Here is a 12,912-nt window from a genome sequence, read left to right on the forward strand (position 1 = left end):
GGTGCTAACGCAGTTGGTGCCTAAACTTATCACACCTAAACTTATCACACCTAAACTTATTATGCCTAAACTTATCACACCTAAACTTATCACACCTAAACTTATCATGCCTAAACTGAGTTTAGGCGTGATAAAGGGCTTTTCACCAGCGTGCTAACTGTTAGCACCGCTTTGTGAATCAGGCCCAGAGTGTTGTTTGTAATTGCAAATATGACAGAATGATTCAATGTCATAAAAAAAAAGAAGCTATGCAACTGAAAATAAAAATGAGAATCTTTTTCTTTGCTACTACTGTTCTATTAATTATCTGTACTACACATTCATACGGTAAATTGTATACTTACCTGATGGTACTTTTCCTTTTCTGATGCATCCATGGCAGCACATTGGGTAGTGGCCCCGCCCCGCTACCTCACCGGATCAGTAAATATTTAAATAGAATTAAGAGGAGGTGCTTGCTGTCTTTGTAACTATTAAGCCCCATCTACACCATACAATTTTTTGCCCGATTCGATTCAATTCGATTCATTGATTCGATTCAATCCGACATGTCCGATCAGGATTCGATTTGATTTGCCATTGCAAAACAATGGCAAATTGAATTGAATCGAATCCCGATCGGACATGTCGGATTGAATCGATTTGAATCAATAAATCAAATCGAAAATTGTATGGTGTAGATGGGGCTTTAGACTCACAGAATAAAAGGGTGGAATCCATGTGCTGCCATGGATGCATCAGGAAAGGGAAATTACCGTCAGGTAAGTATAAAATGTTCTGCTTTCCTTATGCCTCCATGGCAGCACATTGGGATCTAACTAGTATAAAGTAAGGGTGCTGAAGGAGGCGTACTCAGTTGCTTGCTATCAGATTCAGGAGAAAATCGACGAGATAACGAAACAGACTTACGTAAACCTTGAGTCCTGAGAAGAGCTACAACTGCTACTGGTATAGCAATCAGTGGCGTAGCTAAAAATCCGTGTTCCCCAGTGCAAAGTTTAGCATTGGGACCCCCCAAGCATACTATAGATAACAATTGATAGAACTCACCAAAACCAATCAAGGACAACCACAGTGTCAGAGGTGAAAAAAGGGGGATGGGGAACTGTGTATTAATGATCACTACTATTCAAAACATCTATAGAAGTGATTATTACCAGCACAGGGCCAATAAAGAGCTAATACTGTGTTTGAGGGGTGGGCCCCTTGGGCCCCTCTAGCCCAAGGGCCCCGATGCGGTCGCTACCTCTGCACCCCCTATTGCTACGCCCCTAATGGCAATGTTTGCTAGAGTAGTGTTGAGGACTAGAGAGAGAGACTAGAGAAAAAGACAGTGAATACCTCCTCTTAATTCTATTTAAATATTTACTGGTCCTGTGAGGGAGTGGGGCGGGGCCACTACCCAATGTGCTGCCATGGAGGCATAAGGAAAATTCACTACATCATAAGGGTTTTATTTTTTGCTTCAGTGTCACTTTAACATGATGGTGAACATTGTCTGTAAAGGGAATGGTTTGGCACTGAGCGTGTTGTGGAATCCGATCTACACTCATGGGTGTCACTTTCACAGCTGTATCAGTTTAGTTGTGATGAATAAAATATTAACTGAAAATGTCAAAACGATACGAATAGATAGCAGGATCTAAATGCAGTGTTCTGGGAAAAAAGAGGAGAGAGATTTTAATATGAAACCTATCAAGGATAACAATGAAGGTCATTTTTTTTCCAAGAGACAAAATTTCCGCTGAGAAATCTCCAAAGCCCGGCAACGCCAACTGTGTCTCCTTACAGAGCGAAATGTTCTTCCATCAAATGTCCAGCCTGTCCCTGCAGTCAGTGTGACAGAAGAGCAGTGGATGTAGTGAGGGGGGAGCAGTGTGAGGAGGGGGCAGAGGAGAGGAGGTGTGTACGGAGGCTGGGAGGGCGGCCAGAGGAAATTAAATGCTTGTAGTTGCTGTCCAGAGTAGCACAAAAGATGGATTAAAAAGTCTCAGCTTCCTCCTTCTGCCTGCTGTCTTTCAGAGCTGCAGATTCAGCCTGCTGCCTTGGAGGTCTGGCCCTGTCCTATCACTGCTCCCCCATAATACTGGGTAACGGAGAGAGGGACATGCAGGCTAGGAACTCTTTCCCTGGATTTAATCTGTGCTTGCAATAAGGAGCTTGGCAACAAATCAATGGGAACTGCAACAAGAAGGTAGGTCCCATCCGTTTCCTTTCCAGGGCTTGCACATGGAAAGACCATATCAATAAAGTTCTGCTGTTCAGTTTCTATCACCTGATCTACAGTCAACATTTAACTATAAGAAAATGCCATAAGGCATAGGCACGCAGTATGGTTATTTATTTCCTTTTAAACAATGCAAATTTTCCGGCTGTCCTGCTGATCCTCTGCCTCCAATACTTTCAGTGATAGACCCTGAACAAGCATTCAGATCAAAGGTTTGACTGAAGTGTCACTGGACTTGCCCCATGATTGCTTCAGGTGTGTGATTCAGACACTTCTTAATGCATGAAAGATCAGCAGGACTGCCAGGCAACTGGTATTGTTTAAAAGGAAATAAATATGGCAGCCCCCATATGTCTCTTACCTCAGGTTCCTTTAAATTCACATGGAGAACTCTGTAATTTCTTCAGTTGTACAGTGGGATCTGTGCAATTTGTGCTGCAGGCTTTAGGGGAATTTTTTTTTACATGGGGTGGTTTTGATGCATTTACCTGCAAAGTGTAAAACAGATTAAGAAGAAATTAGGCTCAATATGGCAGTAGCTTTGGCTTCCCCTGCTTAACATTTGGCCCTCCTAGGGGTAAAGTGAGGTGAGGTCCTTGGCCCACCAAACCCTTGGTACAGTACAGCTGTTCACTGCTTCTCTACTCTCAAATCTAAATATCTTTAAAGTTTTGTCTATGTTTTTGAAAACAACAGTCTCACAATCTGTGGCATCGTTTGGTTATTGAAAACAGTAATTTAGTTCAAATGTTTCCCTAGTCCTTATAGGCAGAACTTATGTGTAAGCTACTTGAGGAGCTGATCAGGAACTTCTTGGCTAGCTATTTCCTGTAGCTCTGACTCCCACAGCTGTAGGCTGAAGTCTTCTCAGAGAGATGAGTCTGTGACCTGCAACCGCTAAGCAGCATGATGACGCTGAAACAAGCAGGAACAGAAGCCCTGCCCATAGAGCCTCTTGTTGACTCCTCCAGCTCTCTAGGTCAAATTACCAAATTTTTAAACCAACATTTTGAGGTTCAGCAGCATGTTTTCACTAGAAAACCAAAACATTTGGGTTCTCTGTTGTTCATACCTTTGGATAATATACCGTATATAGATTTCTGCTTGTAATGGGCTTTAAAGTACAGTAATCCTGAAGTGTTGGGTACTGTTGATTAGTATAAAGGCTCGTACACACGCTGTACTAAAGGCAACGACGGGTCCGTTGTCACCTCCCGCCGGGCGGGTTTTCAGCAGACAGTACAGCGTGTGTACAGTCTGTCGGCGGATTGATAAGGCTGTTTCTGAATGATCCGCCGGGCGATTCGCCATGTCCCCCTGCAGTTATGACACACCGATCGCGACGGGGCGCCGCCAATCGCCGTTGAAAGCCCGCGCAAGCCCCTGAACGAGACGCCGCAGAAAGGGACGCTGGAAGACATCCGTCTGAACCGGCCGTTAAACTGTGCAGCAAAGTGAACATTCTGTACACAAAAGGGATTGTTGCCAATTTCAGATGATATATGGAAGGGACAAAACTGCAGACTATCACCATGCTTTATAAATGGAGAATTCTCATCGATCAAAGACGATAAGTGCTCAGGAAATCAGCCTGTAAATATATTATTATCCTGACAAGAAACAGAACATTTATATTGCGCTTTTCTCCTAGCAGACTCGAATCACCAGAGGTGCAGCCATTAGGGCACGCTCAATAGGCAGTAGCAGAGTTAGGGAGTCTGGCCCAAGGTCTCCAACTGAATAGGTGCTGTGTTACTGAACAGGAAGGGCCTGAGATTAGGAAGCTGGTCCCCTGTGTCAGAAGCAGAGCCCTTAGGCCGGATTCACACTATAAGTGCTTTTCTGAGTCCTTGTGATTGATTAGCGCTTTTTAAAAATCGCTCCCATTCACTTTCATTAAAATTGTGGTAAAAATCGCTGTGATTTTTTGCATACGCGACCGTGGCAATTTTTACCGCAGTTTTAAAGAAAATGAATGGGAGAAATTTTTAAAAAGCGCTCAGAAAGTGCTAATCAATCACAAAGTGCTCAGAAAAGTGCTTATAGTGTGGATCCGGCCTTTACCAGTACACTATCCATCATCATAATTATCCTTTACTTATAAGGCATGGATATATTATACAGCACTGTACATCAAATTGGAAGAATGGAACTTGTGATATCAGAGGTCTGGAACACTCTGTCCTAAAGAGTTTATAATGTAAAGGCCAGTATCACACAACAGAATGCCAGAGATAAATTACTGCTACAAATCATATTCCCACCGATTTTCTGCTACCAATTCTCTTCTATAGGGAATAACAGCCAGCTAGAAAAGTTCCCTATTAATAGCAAATTCAAGCTAAGATCACCCGGTGACTATCACTCTCAATAGAAAAGCATTTGCAGCAGAAAATCACTGGAAACAAACAAATGCAGCAGTGATTTATCTGTCACATTTTGTTGACCAAGTGTAAGGCAGGCTTCACACTAATCATTTTGAAAAACGGAATGTTTTTTTTATATTAAAATGTGCAATTTTTTACCGCCGGTAATGAAAGTGAATGAGAATTTCCATGCGATGTGCAAATGTATGCTTCAAGAAGTGAGGTCCTGTTCACAGTGGTCAGTTGTGTTGCAGAATAATTCTGCATGTCAACTCACTGCCCATACAAGTCTATTGGGCCTGTTCACAATGACAGTTTGCATTCTTCTCACTTGCTGCATGCAGGCACTGTATTTAAGTCTATGGTCAGTCTCCATTGCAGTTCGCAGTCATTATAACGCATGGGCTATGCAACTGACCACTGTGAACCAAGTCTCAGGCTGGATTCACAGTGGTCAGTTGCATAACGCACACCTTAAAATGTGTGTGAACTGCAATGGAGACTGGACATACACTTAAATGTAAAGCATGTATTCAGTGAGTTAGAATAACGCGATCCATTACTGTGAACAGGCCCATATAATTGTGTGGACAGTAAGTTGACATGCAGAATTTTTCTGCAACGCAACCGACCACTGTGAACCAAGCTTCAGGGTTTATTGTGCCGGCGAAAATGCAAACTCAAAAACATGAATTTTAGCAGAAGTGTGATGCTCCGCTGACATTTATTACATGTGAGGCAGCGTACTTTTGAATATTTGCAAAACCTATGCAGATTTTAATATGCTTGAACCTTGCCTAAGGCCTGGGGTCCACGAGTGCTTCAGCACAATTCAAAAAAGCGCTAGGTTAATGACAGTCAGTGGAGGTGATCCAACGGTAGCGATTTCCTGAAATTGCATTTGCAGTGCCTGCTGTATTTTTGGAGCATTGGTGCTTCAATACAAAGTACAGGATGGTTGAAAAATCACTTTTCAATCATTGTAGAAGGGGTTTTGCAAAAATGTTACTACCCAAATCCGCTTGCTGTACCCAGAAAGCCTTGTGCTAATGAAAATCGCAAATTGCAATTCTGCATGCACCTTGGTGGCTCCGTTTCAGCAATTGCCAAGCCCAGTCTCAGACTAGGTTACCCTCCTGTTTATCTTTACCCCTCCCTCTTCATAGAACAGAACAGCATAACTCCCAGCTGTCAGCTTTTTCACAGGGACATTCCATCTTTTGGCACCAAATCCCTCTGTTCCTCTGCCCAGAAGATCTACTTAGGTACCTGTCCGAACCTGAATATATTATGTATGGTTTTTACCAGGCTTCCTTAATGTGTATACAAACCTATGTCTAATCTCGCCCTTGGGCAACATCACTGGGCCGGGCTGTACAGGCGCAGGGTCAGCTGTACAGCTGATGGCGCTCTCTGTTGATGGGGGGTATTCTCCACGGCCTCCTGCAGAGCACTGCTCCTTGCCGGGACCTTCTGAAATCTCACATCCATACTCCCATCTGTGAAGGAACATGGCCACACTGTGCAGGAGAAAGCAGAGCCCGATCAGCTCCATACTACTGCACAGGCGTGAGCCTTGTTCCGTCAACAAGCCCTTGACGGTGAAGTTTTGGGGCTCCCAGCACTGGAACATCGAGGGGGATGGGGGAAGCCCCTATAGTATCTATATGATTCCCTCTACTGAACTATCTAAATTGGGTATTTTTTTTCCTTACAGGTAAACTTTAAAGCCCAGCTAAACTCTGGCAGCAAGATCAGTGCTAAGGTTCCCCTAAAACTTAATTATGTTACTATAAAAGCCACAACATACCACTTCTAACAGACCGCATCAAATCTGTCCATATTGATCTCCCAGTATAATTTTTTTTTTATGATTATAGAGAATCTAAAAATAAATTTTATAAAATCTTAACCCCACCGCTGGCTATCCAAATTCAAAATATATGTGATTGTAGAATGTTTCCTTGTTTGATGCAACTTGCACATTTCATATTGTCATGTATTCTTTTTCTTATTTCATTGACTATGCTATTGTCTGGTCATTGCAAAGGGACCTATGGACTAGAGAAGATTGTGGGGTTTCTTTTTCTTTTTTTTGTTAATGTTGTTTTCTATGAAAAAAAATCCATAAAAATATTTTCCATAAAAGCCACAACATGGGCAGAATTTAAACCTCGCCTAACTGTTGCTATCCCCCTTTCCTTGCTGCTCCAAAGCTCATAGTTAGCAGGACACTCAGAGTGCAGGTTCTTTTTGTTGCTGTATGATATTTATGGTCATGTGTTATTTCAGTTTGATTTAATACAGTAGGAATAGCACTTCGTAAAAGCTTTGATCAAAACTGAACATGCTTGTAGTTTAAGCACCTGTAATAAATTGCCATGAAAGCAAATGCTTTTCACAAAGGCCATTTCTGGCTGAAGACTGGAGCATAGTGAGATGTTAGAATGCTGATGCATGCATGCCCAGTGCCCAACACTGCGCTGAGGCTGGTGATACGAGGGCTGTGTGCGGTGTCACTGTGTCACTTAAAAGCTAAGCTCATTAAAAGCTGATTACAGTGTCTGTAGTGCTAAGTCAGCACTGTCACCCTGTCAGAGGAGCTATAATACCAGGCCTGGAGGAGGGAGAGAGGTCATCACAGGAGAGTGAAACTCTCCCTGAATATGCCACCTATTGTCCTGCTAATTAAAAACCTGAGTTTTATACAGTATATCTATCCTGGGAAACATATTGATATTTAACTAACATCCGCCTAAAATGTTCTATTCTGAGGCAGAGAACAGACAAAGTGGCTGTAAAAAAACAAAACAAAAAGAGTACATTTTCTGTGGTCATTCAGGTACAAACAGTATAATGTGTAGTAGGGGTGGGAGGACCCTGACAGCTAATGGTGTGTTGCTGTAATGATTGGTGTCAGCACGCAGAGAGAATCTGATTATTGGTGATCTGCAGTATCACCAAGAATACAGATATATACCCAGGGCCGGATTTGTACTTCTTACCGCCCAAGGCCGACTATTACCAGCCGCCCCAACCGAAACCGTATCCTACCACCTCTCTCCACACACACCAATCCAAAAATTTTTGGGCTGATGGTGTCCACTATTGGGGCTAGTGCTGAGGTCTCCATGGCAACGTGAAGTGAATCAATCATGTCACACTGGGGAACTGGTCAATCAAGCGATCTACAGGTGATGGGCGTGGTGGGAGCCTTCCACCACACACACATAGTCAAAAGTGGCTCACAATTGGACATTGGGTGGGGTTAGCAACACGTAAAATTGAGTCCTGTACCCACTGCTGTTTTCAGGGTAACAGTGCTGGCCAATCAATAATTAAGAAATGGGTACTGTGAGAGGCTGCCTTCTGTATTCTGTACTATTTGCTGGTGCTGCCCCTGGTCCTTTCAACCCCCACACCAAGTGCGTGAGACCCGGCCTTCTGTAACTGCCTGCAGCTGCTGCTATGTCATTGGTCAAGGTCTGGCTTTTTGCTAGTCACAAACTGTTCACAAACGTTTGGTTAAAGGACTGCAGCTGCCTGTAGCACAGCACAGGCAGATGCCAGCTGGTACTAATAGTGCAGTTATCCTGACCACTTTCATTTGTTTGGACACTTGCAAATAATGCCCTGCAAATAATGCCCACTGTCTGCAGGCCGCCCCTTGTTTATCTGGTGCCCTAGGCCATGGCCTATGCGGCCTTGCCAGAAATCCGGCCATGTATATACCTGATTATTGATGATCTGCAGAATCACAGATAATACAGATATATTGCTAACCTCTGGACACCTGAAGCGTGTAAGGGTTTGGTGTAACAGTAGTAATTGGACCACTGGGGTAGCAGGTGGTCCAATGAGTAGAGACAGACTCTACTGCAGTCAAGGACTCCAGGAGAAGGAGACCCTGACTGATTTTGCAGCAGTGCCCCCTCTTAGGAGCAGGGGGCCCCTGCAGGAAGACTGAGCACCCAAGGGGTGGGTGACAGCCAGAAAGGTCGGGCAGGCCGGGTCGGCAATACACAGACAGATAAAGTACAAAGACAGGAAGCTGATTCGGTATCCAAGGCAAGCAGGGTTTGGCAACAGGTAATCAGAAATGCAAGGTACCGAATCAGAAGGCTGAGGGAAAGTCAGGAAAGCAATAAGTCATAACAGATATCAAACAATGCCTAATCTGGGTGTGAGGTCCGTGGTATTTTACACCCTGGAACTAGTCTGATGTATAACAGAATGACAACACAAGTTCCCTAGTCTGGTGTGAGGTCCGTGGTCTCTACACCCTGGAACTGGTCTAAGGAATAACACAGATGATACACAGTATTCCTAGTCTGGGGTGTGAGGTCCGTGGTCTCTACACCCTGGAACTATGCTAGAGAATACACAGATAATAATACAGTAAACTGGCTAAGTGTGGATTCCCAGGTCCACCTGGTTCCACCACACTGAAGGATCTGACTAAGGTCTGAGTGCTAATACATAGGTATTCGCAATGCCAGACAACCAGCAACTGAACAGCAAGAGATATATATAGTAAAGCGCTCCACAGCGCCGCCCAGCTTCCATCAACCAATCACCTGCTGAGCTGGGATCAGCTGACCGCCTCGATCAGCTGACCCTTCTCCTATTGGCATAAAGAGCCTGTCTTGCGGCGTGCGCGCGCGTAGTTCTCCATCTGTGTGCACTACTAGGTCCAGGCAAACCAGAAGCATGTTGCTGCGGGGAAACCGCCGCTCTGTGCGCGGATTCCGCCGCCTCACTGTCAGAACGCGCGGCGGTTTCTCCGCAATCCATCACAGTTGCATAGCCTCTGAAAAAGCTGTTAACTGCGCAACAGCTGTCAAGCTCCTCCCACCCCCACTGCACATAATACTGTCTGTACCCGAATGACCACAATACAGGTACTGTTTTTTATTCAGTGTCATTTTTTTTATCCTTTGCCACATGGATGCTCCTTAACTTATGCATGTCTCATAAGTACCAATAGGGCCGGATTTAGGCCAAGGCCACCTAAGCCATGGCCTAGGGCACCACAGGAGCAAAAGCACCAAAGCAGCAAGCTAAACTGGTGCAGTATTTGCAAGCTTGCAAATGCTGCAATGCAGGGAGCTCAGGCGAGGTAGTCAGCTGCTAGCCACCTCTGCAACAGCCACCTTGCGCGCTGTGCACGTTTGCATTGTGGTCAGCGGCTATGGATTTGGGCAGCATTGGAGACAGAAAGGAAGAGGAAGCTTCTGCAGACGAGTGGAGAAATGAGTGACACTGATGGCTGCCGCGGTGTGAAGGCGAGCTGGCTACCTGTACTGAAGGGGGGGGGGGGGGGGGGGAGAAGGAGTGATTAAGGGAGTCACCTGGCTACCTATACTGGAGGAAAGGAGGAGGGGTCATCAGGCTATCTATATGGGGGGGGGGGGTCATCAGGCTACCTATACTGGAGGGAATGGTGGGAGGGGTCATCTCACAACCTATACTGAAGGGGAGCAGCTGGTGACAGTGGCCTTGGGCAGTAAAGAGTAGAAATCCATCCCTGAGTACCAGTGGCTCGGGGCCACAGTGCCAGCTGAAATCTAATGCTGGACTATTTTCTATTGTTTTGGGTTATGTTCTATCCTGAATCTGCAACTATGGTGGAGTCATTAGTGTGTGAGTCTCTCTGGGTCAGTTATAAAAATATATTATTATTTAATGGGTTTATAAAGCACCAACATATTACGCAGCGCTGTACAATAAATAAGGTTACAGACTTATGATAATAGGGATGACGAAGGTTCAAGGGCCGAAAGCTTACTCTTATATATACTTTTACGTTACCCAATAAATGGTATCATCCTGATTCAAAACTTCTTGCTTTTACTGATGGCTAACACGGTATAATATTTTACTGTTACTATGATAATAGGGCGAGACAGACAACACAATACAGGTAATAAGCAATAAGATATGCAATGCCAGATCATACACTGGAGCTGTAGTCCCAATAATACAAGTTCACATTATTCTGTGGGTAAAGGGCACAATCAAGTATGATACACAAAGAGGGAAGGCCCTGCCAAAGGCTTACAATCTACAAATATTTTGTAAATAAGTTTTATATCTTTCAACTTATGCAGCAGTGCATAGCAGAGTTCCTAAATTATTCAGTTTCTTGCCCAAAAGCTTGCATTGGTAATCTGTGTTGCGTTACACTGTGCAGGGTAATGCAATGGCAATGGGGCCTAGCACACTTACCGCTTCGCATTGCACCAGAAGTACCCGATTGGCTGCCAAGCCACCGCAAAGGTAACAACGCGTTACCGGTCGACTTTGGTGGCGACGCAGTGGCGGTGGAAGTAATGTAAGTCAATGGACGATGCACAAATTTAAAAAATTTTGGCGGTGCGCATGCGCAGAATGACAGGAATACAACGGGGTAACCTGGGAATCCCAGTGATATACTTCCTGCCCAGCAGGGACTATGTCACTGAGCGAGGGGCGAGGGAAAAAATATATACTAAACCTGGTGCATCCATGGTGAAGGGGCATCTTGTGGATTATGCCCCCTTTGTACCTCATGCCCCCTTGTACCCCTGGTGTCTCCCTGTGTCCTCCTCTGTCCCCCTCTGTGTCCTCCTGTGTCCCCCATGTGTCCCCTATGCAAGTCTCAAAACCATGCGCTTTAGATTTGTATATGAATCTTGGGGTTATTGGAGCACAATACAGGGGTGAAGACGTTGAGGCCTGGGGTCCAGAAGAGCGTTTACAGGAGCGATTTCCGCTTACTAGGAATTATCAGCGATTCTAAAAGTGGTTCGCTAATGTAAGCCTATGGTCGTGATTCCCAAAGAGTAATTGCGATTTGCCAAAATTCTAATCGCAGTGCCTGCATCATTTTTGGAGCCATTTCATTCTGGGAATGCAGGGTCCAAAATCACATTCCCTGAAATCGCTTCAGAAATCACTTAGTGCAAAAATCGCCCTCAAAAATGCTAGTGTCTGTCATAGCTTACATAATGATGTGGTGGCTGAAATCAATGTGGTTGGCCACGCTGTTACAGAACCCCTACTCAGGCCAGTGCACACCAAAAACCTCTAGCAGATCCGCAAAACACTAGAGGTTTTTGAAGCAGATTTTAAGAGCGATTTTAGGCATGTGTAGGCCCCATTCACACTTAAAAGCGCAAAATGCCAGCGATTACTGCCGCGTTTTGCGGGAGTGATCTTTCCGCGATTTAACAGTGATTTTCCTGCGATCATGTTTAGCGCTTCTATAGCACTGAAACGGTGATCGCCGGGAAATCACCTGAAAATGGTGCAGGCTACACATTTGCGTTTGGTGATTTGCGTTAATCACCGGCAATTTTAACGTGAATCACCCAAGTAAGAATGGGCCCACAGGGTATTATAGCACTAGCGCTTTAAAAGCGCTAGCGCTTGAGCGTTTTGCCGAAAATGCTCTAGTGTGAATAGGCCCTTTGGCCTGGTGCACACCAAAAAACGCTAGCAGATCCGCAAAATGCTAGCAGATTTTGAAACGCTTTTTCTTATTTTTCTGTAGCGTTTCAGCTAGCATTTTGCGGTTTTATGAAGCGTTTTTGGTGTAGTAGATTTCATGTATTGTTACAGTAAAGCTGTTACTGAACAGCTACTGTAACAAAAAACGCCTGGCAAACCGCTCTGAAGTGCCGTTTTTCAGAGCGGTTTGCGTTTTTCCTATACTTAACATTGAAGCAGAAACGCATCCGCAATCCAAAATCTGCAGCAGCCCGGGAGTATGCGTTTCTGCAAAACGCCTCCCGCTCTGGTGTGCACCAGCCCATTGAAATACATTACCCTAGCGGATCCGCACCCGCAAGCGGATTGCAAACCGCAGCAGAACCGCTCTGGTGTGCACTAGGCCTAAGAGAGGTTTTCTAAACATGCCTAGCTTTTTTTGGAGCGTTTTTTGTGTAGCAGATTTCATATATTGTTACAGTAAAGCTGTTACTGAACACTTCTGTAACAAAACCTCTCTGATCTAGCGTTTTCACAGCAGTTTTCCACTTTCCTATACTTACATTGAGGCAGAAACGCCTCAGAAATCTAAAAAATGCTGCAGCCCCCGAGTTTGCGTTTGTAGAAAAATGAACCGCTCTGGTGTGCACCAGCCCATTGAAATACATTACCCAAGCAGTTTATAAACCTCTAGCATTTTTTAAAAACGCTCATGAACCGCTCTGGTGTGCACCAGCCCTAAAATAGAGATGGAGGTCAGGAATGCTTTCTAGGTGGGCAAACACCATAACATATTTTATATTGAATGTTCTTGGGTGGCAAAAATCAAACCAATCCACCATACACTAT

At 44.6% G+C, this 12,912-nt stretch overlaps 1 protein-coding gene across 1 annotated transcript in view; it reads left to right on the top strand.

Annotated features, from left to right (window-relative positions):
- The first annotated feature begins 1,928 nt into the window (after positions 1 to 1,928).
- ST3GAL3 (ST3 beta-galactoside alpha-2,3-sialyltransferase 3) overlaps positions 1,929 to 12,912 on the top strand; it is a 516,482-nt gene continuing 505,498 nt past the window's right edge. The window contains exon 1 of the mRNA XM_068239478.1: positions 1,929 to 2,194. The gene's annotated coding sequence lies outside the window, so the exon portion shown is untranslated. The remainder of the gene's footprint in view (positions 2,195 to 12,912) is intronic.

This window comes from Hyperolius riggenbachi, chromosome 6, assembly GCF_040937935.1.
Source record: "Hyperolius riggenbachi isolate aHypRig1 chromosome 6, aHypRig1.pri, whole genome shotgun sequence".
In the NCBI taxonomy this organism is placed as follows: Eukaryota; Metazoa; Chordata; class Amphibia; order Anura; family Hyperoliidae; genus Hyperolius; species Hyperolius riggenbachi.